Here is an 8,534-nt window from a genome sequence, read left to right as displayed (position 1 = left end):
CCATTGGAAAAGAAAATTTTTTTTAAAAGGAAATTGTGGTTTAGGAAATCTCAGGGATGCTCCTAGTATTCTTCCAGAGTTGGATTCCCCTCCTCAAGCAGAGTGGGATATTCTAACTGTAGACATCACCCTCGTGGCAGTGGTGGCTTGTGGAATCAAGGCTTCAATGGTCTCTTCTGCAGGATGCCTTTTTGTGCTCCAGAATGCTTGCCCATTCCACTATGGAGGCAGTCAAGGGCACTTTTCTCTGTACCTAGAATCTTGGATGTCCATCACCATAGATGTCTAGGTACGAATAATAATTACCAGAGCCTATTTCATTCCCTTTTTGTATCCACTCCCATTATGAAAGAAACTTTTCAGCATACCATCTCTCAAAGAAGAATATTAGCCTTAGAAATAAATCTGACTGCCAAGTGTGCCATCCAAAAGGTCTCACCAGACCAGCAAGGGTTCAGAACTTATTCCAAATTCTTTAGTGCCAAAAGACAAGGTGACAGAAAGCCAGTTTTGTACCTCAGCCACTTGAACCACTTTTTCAAACACACACACAGTTCAGATGGTCAAAGTACAGTCTGTCCTTCCTTCACTGAGGAAAGAAGACTGGATGTGCTTGATGGACCTTCAGGCTGCAAACTACCACATCAAAATGGACAACCACTCCAGGAGGTTTCTTCGCTTTTGACTGGGAGCCACTCATTTCTAGTTCAGGTCCCTACACTTTGGTCTCATCACAGCCCCCCCGGCTGTTCACCAAATGCATGGCAGTGGTTGTAGCTCATCTCAGGCTGCAAGGGATCTGGGTGTTCAAAGCAAGATGATTGGCTCCTTACCATTCCAACCAGGCCTCTGCTAGTATGGGCCAGAAACTACTTCAGCTTTTCTCCAGTTTGGGAATTGCAGTGAACTAGGACAAATCACAGTTTTCCCCAGTATACGTTCTGGTGTTCATAGGAGCTCATTTGGATACAACCATTCAAATTTAAGGTCACTAGAGAACAGGTTATTAACCCTAAGAAATCAAAGACCTCTACTACAGTCTCGGCAAAACAATCCGATCCTGCACATTCAACTCCAGACACTTAGCCTGGCAGCGTGGCTGATTATGTAGTTATACAAGCAACACCTCTCAGTAAAGCTGTGATGGATGTCATTTTGGAAGCCAGAAGGCCTAGTACTAGAAAATCTTATTCTGATAAATGGAAGAGATTCTGTGCTTGGAATCAATCACAAGGAACTGATACAGTAGAACCAAATATTCCTCAGATATTACACTACTTAACTGAGATGCCTGACAAAGGCCTATCTCTTTCATCAATTAAAATTCATGACTCTGCCATTTCGGCTCATTACAATACAGAGCCACCAATCTTTTCTCATCCTTTACTAAAGCAGTATCTTAGAGGAGCCAAAAATGTAAGGCCTCCTAGAAGATGACTAATACCTGCATGGGACCTCAATTATGTGTTGGGAAAACTCACCCTGCCTTCATTTGAGCCAGCTGCTGCCACTGATATAAAGTTCTTATCATGGAAAACAGCTCTGCTACTAGCAATAACTTCAGCAAGAAGCGTTTCAGAGCTACAGGCCGCCATGGCTGTGTAGAGCCTTTTATCGTATTTTACCCAGACAGGGGGTGTCTGAGGACAAATCCTATATTTATGCCTAAGGTGGTTTCCAGTGTGGCTCTTAACCAGACTATTAGTCTGCCAACCTTTTATCCGAATCTGCAGAATGCGGGGGGGATTCTGCATTTTTTGGACATGCACAGACAGCTAAGATTCCACTTGAGCAGGACTAAAGCTCTAAGAAAAACTGAGCAATTACTAGTGGCATATGCTGCAGGATCAGAAGGAAAGGTTATTTCAAAGCAGACTATTTCAAAGTGGATAAGCCACTGCATTCGTTTCTGCTACTTTACACCATGGTAAACCTGTGCCCAAGGGCATTAGGTCTCATTCCACATACAACCTGATTGGGGTATTCTTTTATGGTGTATTTGCTTGCAACTACTGTTTTGATTGTTAGATTGCATTATTACATAAATTTATGTTTTGCCTTCCTTCTGGGGGCACCTGACATCTGGGGCAAGAAAAACTGAAGAAAATGGCGTCTGCTGGTTCTTTTATACCCCTTCCGCACTGACGTCAGGGAAGAAGCGACGACAACCGTCGCCGGACCTAGACTTTGGAATTCGACTGACTGAGGACCCGCCTGACGGCAGGATATCCCATCTGTTATGACTGCAGCTGTATTAGCACTCGAACATCTTAGGTACAAAACTGTACTTTCCTTCTTCCATGTCGTCAGGGGTATAAAACATGCAGCCGACGTCATTACATCAGTGTTTCTTGCCGTGCTGTGCCCGAAGCAGATGTCCTTCAAGAATGCAACTGCAGTCCTGACATATGGGTTGTCCTGCCTCAGGCAGCCCTTCGGTCGGCCGGATTCCAAAGTCTGGGTCCGGCGTCGGCTGATGTCGCCTCTTCCCCGACGTCAGAGCGGCTGGGGTATAAAAGCATCAGCCGACACCATCTTCATTCTTTCTTGCCGTGTGGTGCCCGAAGCAGAAGCAGTTCGCGAGTGCCGGTCGGCCAGCTCCTGTGTTTTCAGATACCGAAGTCATCAAAAAGCTAAGTACCCCGTTGGGGAACCTTTTCTTGCCTCAGCCGATGTCAGACAAAACTGAAAAAGTTAATTGTTTGTCTTGTGGTAAACAAATACCTCATAAGGACTTCCATTCTTACTGCCTTCCCTGCCTCGGCCCAGACCATGACGTCTCGGCCTGTGCTGCCTGTGCTTGCTTCAACAAGCGCACTCTTAGGCGCCGGGCAGAATTTGCTGAAGACTTTTTTGGGGAAAATTTCTCCTATATCATGCCGTCGGAACTTCCGACAGCGCACGTTTCCAAAAAAACGGAAGGACCGGGACCGACCTTCGCAGCCCGCGACTTCCACCGACACCACTCCTAAGCCTACCACGAGTGCATCGGTCTCTTCGGAGGCGGTAATTCAACCGCTCCAGGCCGACACCGCTTTATTCCACACTTCGGTCCTGGAGGCTTCCCCGGTGCAGGTTGTTGTTTTTCCTCCTGAAACCGAAGCCCAAGATTTGCCTGACACCATACCGGTGGACAAAGTTACTCCAGCACGTGGGGCAGCTAGGTCTCCTGTGTCTATGTCCATTAAGGCCTACACACATGCTAAGGCTGCCAGCCTGGCTAAGTCTCACCCTCCTAAATCTTTTTCTCAGACTCCCACTTCGGATAAACAGATCATGACTTTAGCTGCAGATCTAATTTCTTTAATCAGGGGCTCTCAGGCTCATCCAGACAGAGGTTCTCAGCCACCTTCAGACAAAAGGCCTAGGGTTGAGCAGACAGATACCCTTTCTTCAGATGAAGCCTCTGGTGAGTCAGGCCTTTCAGATTCCCAGGAAGAACCCTTCCCGGCCTACGAGGATTCTGATGCAGATGAATCCGTTCCCTCTGCCTCTCCTCCTGAGGATATTTTTTTCGGGGAAGTTCTACACTCCATGAGAGAGCATTTTCAGTGGCAGGGCCAGGACTTCTCGGACTCCATGAAAAGGCTTCGGACCTTCCTTAAGTTACCCCAGCACAGGCCTTTAGCTATTCCCCCAGTGTTAGATGTATTGGATGATGTGTACTCAGACTCCAGTACTTCTCCTGATTCTCTCCCTCCTGCTCCTGTCAAGCCTGACAGATATTATAGGGTTCCTGAAACTCATAAGCATCTCTTTAAGGCCCACTCTGTTGACCTAGAAACTATTTCTCAGGGGCCCAAAGGAGTGGCCACTTCCACGACCAAGAATCCTTTGCCCGCAGACAGGGAAGCTAGGTCCCTGGAGAGGTGGGGTAAGAAAGTTTATACCTCTACCACCCTTGCCATGAAGGCTCTTAACTGTCTTTTTCATAGGTTTCAGTATCAGGATTTTCTGATGGATGATTTGCAGAAAAAGTTAGCCTCTCCTGAGCCTTTAGATAGAAAGGCTTTGCAGGATTTGGTTCATAATACTCAGCAGGTTAGCAGTCATTTTCTTCAGTGTGGTTATGATGCATTGGAAGCTTCATGTAGGGCAGCTATGACAGGGGCCGTCATACATAGACATGCTTGGTTGAAAGAAGTCATTGCCAGACCATGTTAAAGTAAAGCTTTTAGATGCACCTCTGGAAAAAGACAAGCTATTTGGTGCTAATGCGCAGGGTGTGTTGAAATCAATTGAGGAAAAGGCTAAATCAGTACAAACAGTCAAAGATTTCCTCCAGGTCCAGCCACCAAGGTTCAGCAGGAATTGGCCTTAGAAGAATTGGTCCTTTCCAGACACTGACAAGTTTCAAAGGGGAAAAAGCAGGCGTGCTCGAGGTAGAGGGCAATACCGAGGCTCCTACAGGGGCCACCAATGGCAACCAACTAATCAAAGAAGTGGCGCAGGGACTCCCACTGCTCCACAGGGACAATCACAATAACTTGTCTTTGACACCGCCGACCAAGGCTCAAAGAGAAGCTCCTTTAGGCGGAAAGTTATCCTTATTTTCAAAAAATTGGCACATTTTTACAAGGGACGGATGGATTTTGAACATAATAGACAAAGGTTACAGGTTCCACTTTCATACCTTACCAACAAGCCAAGGCATGCCAAACCTACCACACAATCAAAGGGTAGAAGCACTCATACAAGTTTCAAAGTTGCTACAAATCAAAGCAATAGAAAAGGTTCCTCCTCAGGAACAAGGCCAGGGATTCTACTCAAGACTGTTCCTTGTTCCAAGAAAAGAAAAGCAATGGAGACCTATACTGGACTTGTCCGCTCTAAACAGTTTTCTCATTGTGCCAAAATTCAAAATGCTGACGTTACAGCAACTTCTTCCCATGCTGGGCAAGGGGTCTTGGCTGGTTACTCTGGACCTCAAGGAGGCATACCTGCATGTCCCAATCAGACACAGCTGCAGAAGATACCTCAGATTTCTTGCAGGGTCAGAGCATTATCAACTCTCAGCATTGCCTTTTGGCTTATCTACTGCGCCCAGAGTATTCACGAAATGCCTGGCATAAGTAATTGCACATTGCAGACTTCAGGGGATACAAATATACCCTTATCTGGACGACTGCCTTATACAAGCGGACAGCCAGCAAGCCTTGATAAGAAACTTGGACTATGTCATTCACTTGCTACAGGCTTTGGGATACACAGTCAGCATTCAAAAATCAAGACTACTGCCATCCCAACAAATAATTTTTCTAGGAGCCAAACTGGGCGCAAACTCACAAATGGCTTTCCTCACAGAAGAAAAACAAGAACAGTTGCCAGATTACTTCAAAAGCCTAGCAAAGCACACCCAGATGACTGCAAGGAAAGTCCTGCAGGCCCTGGGTTTCATGGCATCTAGCATTCTCCTGATCCCTCTGGCAAGACTACACATGAGAAAATTACAATGGTACCTAAAAGGTCTATGGTCTCAACACAGCCACAACTTAGAAGCAATTATTCCACTCATTCCATGTCTACAAAAGGAATTTTTGTGGTGGGCACAAGCAAGTCAGCTAAACAAGGGCATGCCCTTCAACAAACCTCAAGCAAGCCAAACCATTACAACAGATGCCTCAGATCATGGATGGGGGGGCGCACATGGAAGGCAGATGCATTCAAGGGCAATGGGCTCCCCGGGAATTGCATCTGCACATCAATCAAAAAGAGATGCTGGCAGTGATTCATGCAATCGAGGCCTTCGGAAAATTTCTTCAACAAGGCCATCTGCTAATAAAGACAGACAACACCACTGTTATGTGGTACATAAACAAGCAGGGAGGCACTCATTCATACCCCCTTTGCAGACTAACGATGACTCTTTGGGAAAAGTCCCTGAAACTGAACATACAGTTGCAATCCCAGTTTGTTCCAGGCAAGGACAATATTCTGGCAGACAGTCTAAGCAGAAACATTATGGACCCCCACGAATGGATGTTGCATCCAGTCATTTTTTCACAAATAACTCATGCATGGGGAAGGCCGGACATAGACCTCTTTGCCTCACACCACAATCATCATCTGAAAAAGTTCTGCTCAAGGACACACCATCCTCAAGCTTGGAGAATAGATGCTCTCTCCTTCAGTTGGAATTCTCTAACAATCTATGCATTCCCGCCTCTACCATTAATGACTAAGGTGTTACTGAAGATCAAAGCAGAACAACCGAAAGGCATTTTGATAGCTCCAGACTGGCCAAGACAACACTGGTACCCATTACTAAGGAGCATAACTCGCACCAGACCGTGGCCCCTGCCTCTCTGACCTCTGCTTATAACTCGGCACAATTACAGGACTGTTCATCCAAACCTGCAAACATTGCAACCGACAGCTTGGAGGGTTTCATGACTTCTCCCCATATTTCTCTCTCCAAAAAAGTTCAAGAGAATCCTACTGGAAGCACGCAGGCCTTCTACCAGAAAAACTTATTTAGCCAAATGGAAAAGGTTCAATATCTGGAATGCCAACAAAGGGTCCGGATGCATCAGTAATGAACATCCCTCAGATTCTACAATACTTGGCGGAAATGTTTCACAATGGCCTTTCATATTCTTCCATTAAAATACACGCTTCAGCAATTTCAGCAAAATACAACTGTGATCCACCTGTGTTTTCACATCCTTTGCTAATACAGTTTCTAAAGGGGATAAAGAATATCAAACCTCCAAGAAAACCACCAGTGCCTGCATGGGACCTCAATTTCGTCTTGGAAAAACTAACTCTTCCTCCTTTTGAGCCAGCAGCATCTTCAGAATTGCAATTTCTCTCCTGGAAAACAGTTTTCCTGTTGGCAATTACTTCAGCAAGAAGAGTCTCGGAGATACAGGCCCTCATGGCAGTACCTCCATTTCTCATTTTTCATCAGGACAGAGTCTCTTTAAGAACCAATCCTTCATTCATGCCAAAAGTGATATCCAGGGTTTCTCTAAACCAAGCAATTCACCTGCCTACTTTCTTTCCCAATCCTCAAAATAAAGGAGAAAAACTTCTGCACACTTTGGACATACACAGACAATTGCGCTACTACTTGGATAGAACAAAGGCCAACAAAGTCTGACCAACTATTTGTAGCTTACGCTCCTGGAGTACAAGGGAAGGCAATTTCCAAACAAACATTTTCAAAATGGATTGGAAACTGCATCAGATTCTGCTACTCTTTCCATGGAAAAGGTGTGCCAGCCAATATCAGGCCACACTCCACCAGAGCTACAGCCACCTCCACAGCCTTTTTAAGAGGGGTGGCTACAAAGGACATTCTAGAAGCTGCTACATGGAGCTCCATGCATACATTTTTCAAGCATTACAACCTGCCTTTATATTCCAGATCCCGAGCAGGCTTTGCTTCTGCAGTCCTGCAGGGCATTTTAGCTACACCATCATTATCTTAGATCCTACCACCCCAAGCTTGGCTATGGTATTCAACCCATATGTTAGGACTGCAGTTGCATTCTTGAAGGACATAGTACACTTTTGTACCTGCCATAAATGTAGATGTCCGATAGATATGCAACTGCAGTCAGGTTTTCCCTCCCTCCTACCCCTCTGTAATTTTCATCTTGGGTCCACTCCCCCCATTTTCATATTAGCTGGGGATAGTATTTATGGTGTATCTGTTTATTACTGTTGTGCAAGTATGGAATTTTATCCATTCTCTAAATTTAGCCTTCTTTGGAGGGCACCTGGCATTTGGGGCAAGAAACACTGAAGAAGATGGCGTCGGCTGATGCTTTTATACCCCAGCCGCTCTGACGGGGAAGAGGCGACATCAGCCGACGCCGGACCCAGACGTTGGAATCCGGCCGACGGGCTGCCTGAGGCAGGACAACCCATACGTCAGGACTGCAGTTGCATATCTATCGGACATCTACATTTATGGCAGGTACAAAACTGTACTTTCGCAAGTGCCAGTCGGCTGACTCCTGAAATTTTTGTTTTTGAGTTTCAGAACCGAAGTCTTCAACTTAAAGCTAAGTACCCTATTGGGGAAACTTTTTCTTGCTCCTTACCGATGTCAGTAAAAGTTAATAATTGCATTACTTGTGGAAAGCAAATACCTCATAAAGATTTTAATTCGTACTGTATTCCTTGCCTAGGCCCTGACCACGACGTACCTTGCTGTCTGTTTTGTGCTTTATTCAGTCGTCGTATATTTTTGTTTCTAAATATTTCGGTTCTCTGTTGAATTATCCAGAAATGTCGTCGGTTAGCCATCCGACTACCGGGATTGCGATAAAACGCAAAGATAAAGACGGACAGGCCGCCGAGGTCCAAAACTGCCGACTACGCTTCTCCTAAACCAGTCGCTAGTACTCAGTGAGGCGCTTTCGCAGCCCCTGATACCCGCTACTTCTGATTCTCAGGCCTCTTCTGAGACCCATTCGGCATCCGGTATGCTGAGAGATACTTCAACTATGGAACCCGCGGATGTCTCTACCTTGGATGGGTCCGGAGCCGCTGTGTAGGCACCGGCTTCTCAGGGTGTATTCAGG

At 45.8% G+C, this 8,534-nt stretch overlaps 1 protein-coding gene across 1 annotated transcript in view; it reads left to right on the top strand.

Annotated features, from left to right (window-relative positions):
- Positions 1-8,534, top strand: part of MSH6 (mutS homolog 6) — a 614,863-nt gene that overhangs the window by 326,521 nt on the left and 279,808 nt on the right. The window lies entirely within an intron of this gene.

This window comes from Protopterus annectens, chromosome 6.part0 (assembly GCF_019279795.1).
Source record: "Protopterus annectens isolate FY-2018-M chromosome 6.part0, PAN1.0, whole genome shotgun sequence".
Lineage (NCBI taxonomy): Eukaryota > Metazoa > Chordata > Ceratodontiformes > Protopteridae > Protopterus > Protopterus annectens.
Note: the sequence above shows the minus strand (reverse complement) of the source record. Positions and strands in the feature narration are given on the sequence as shown.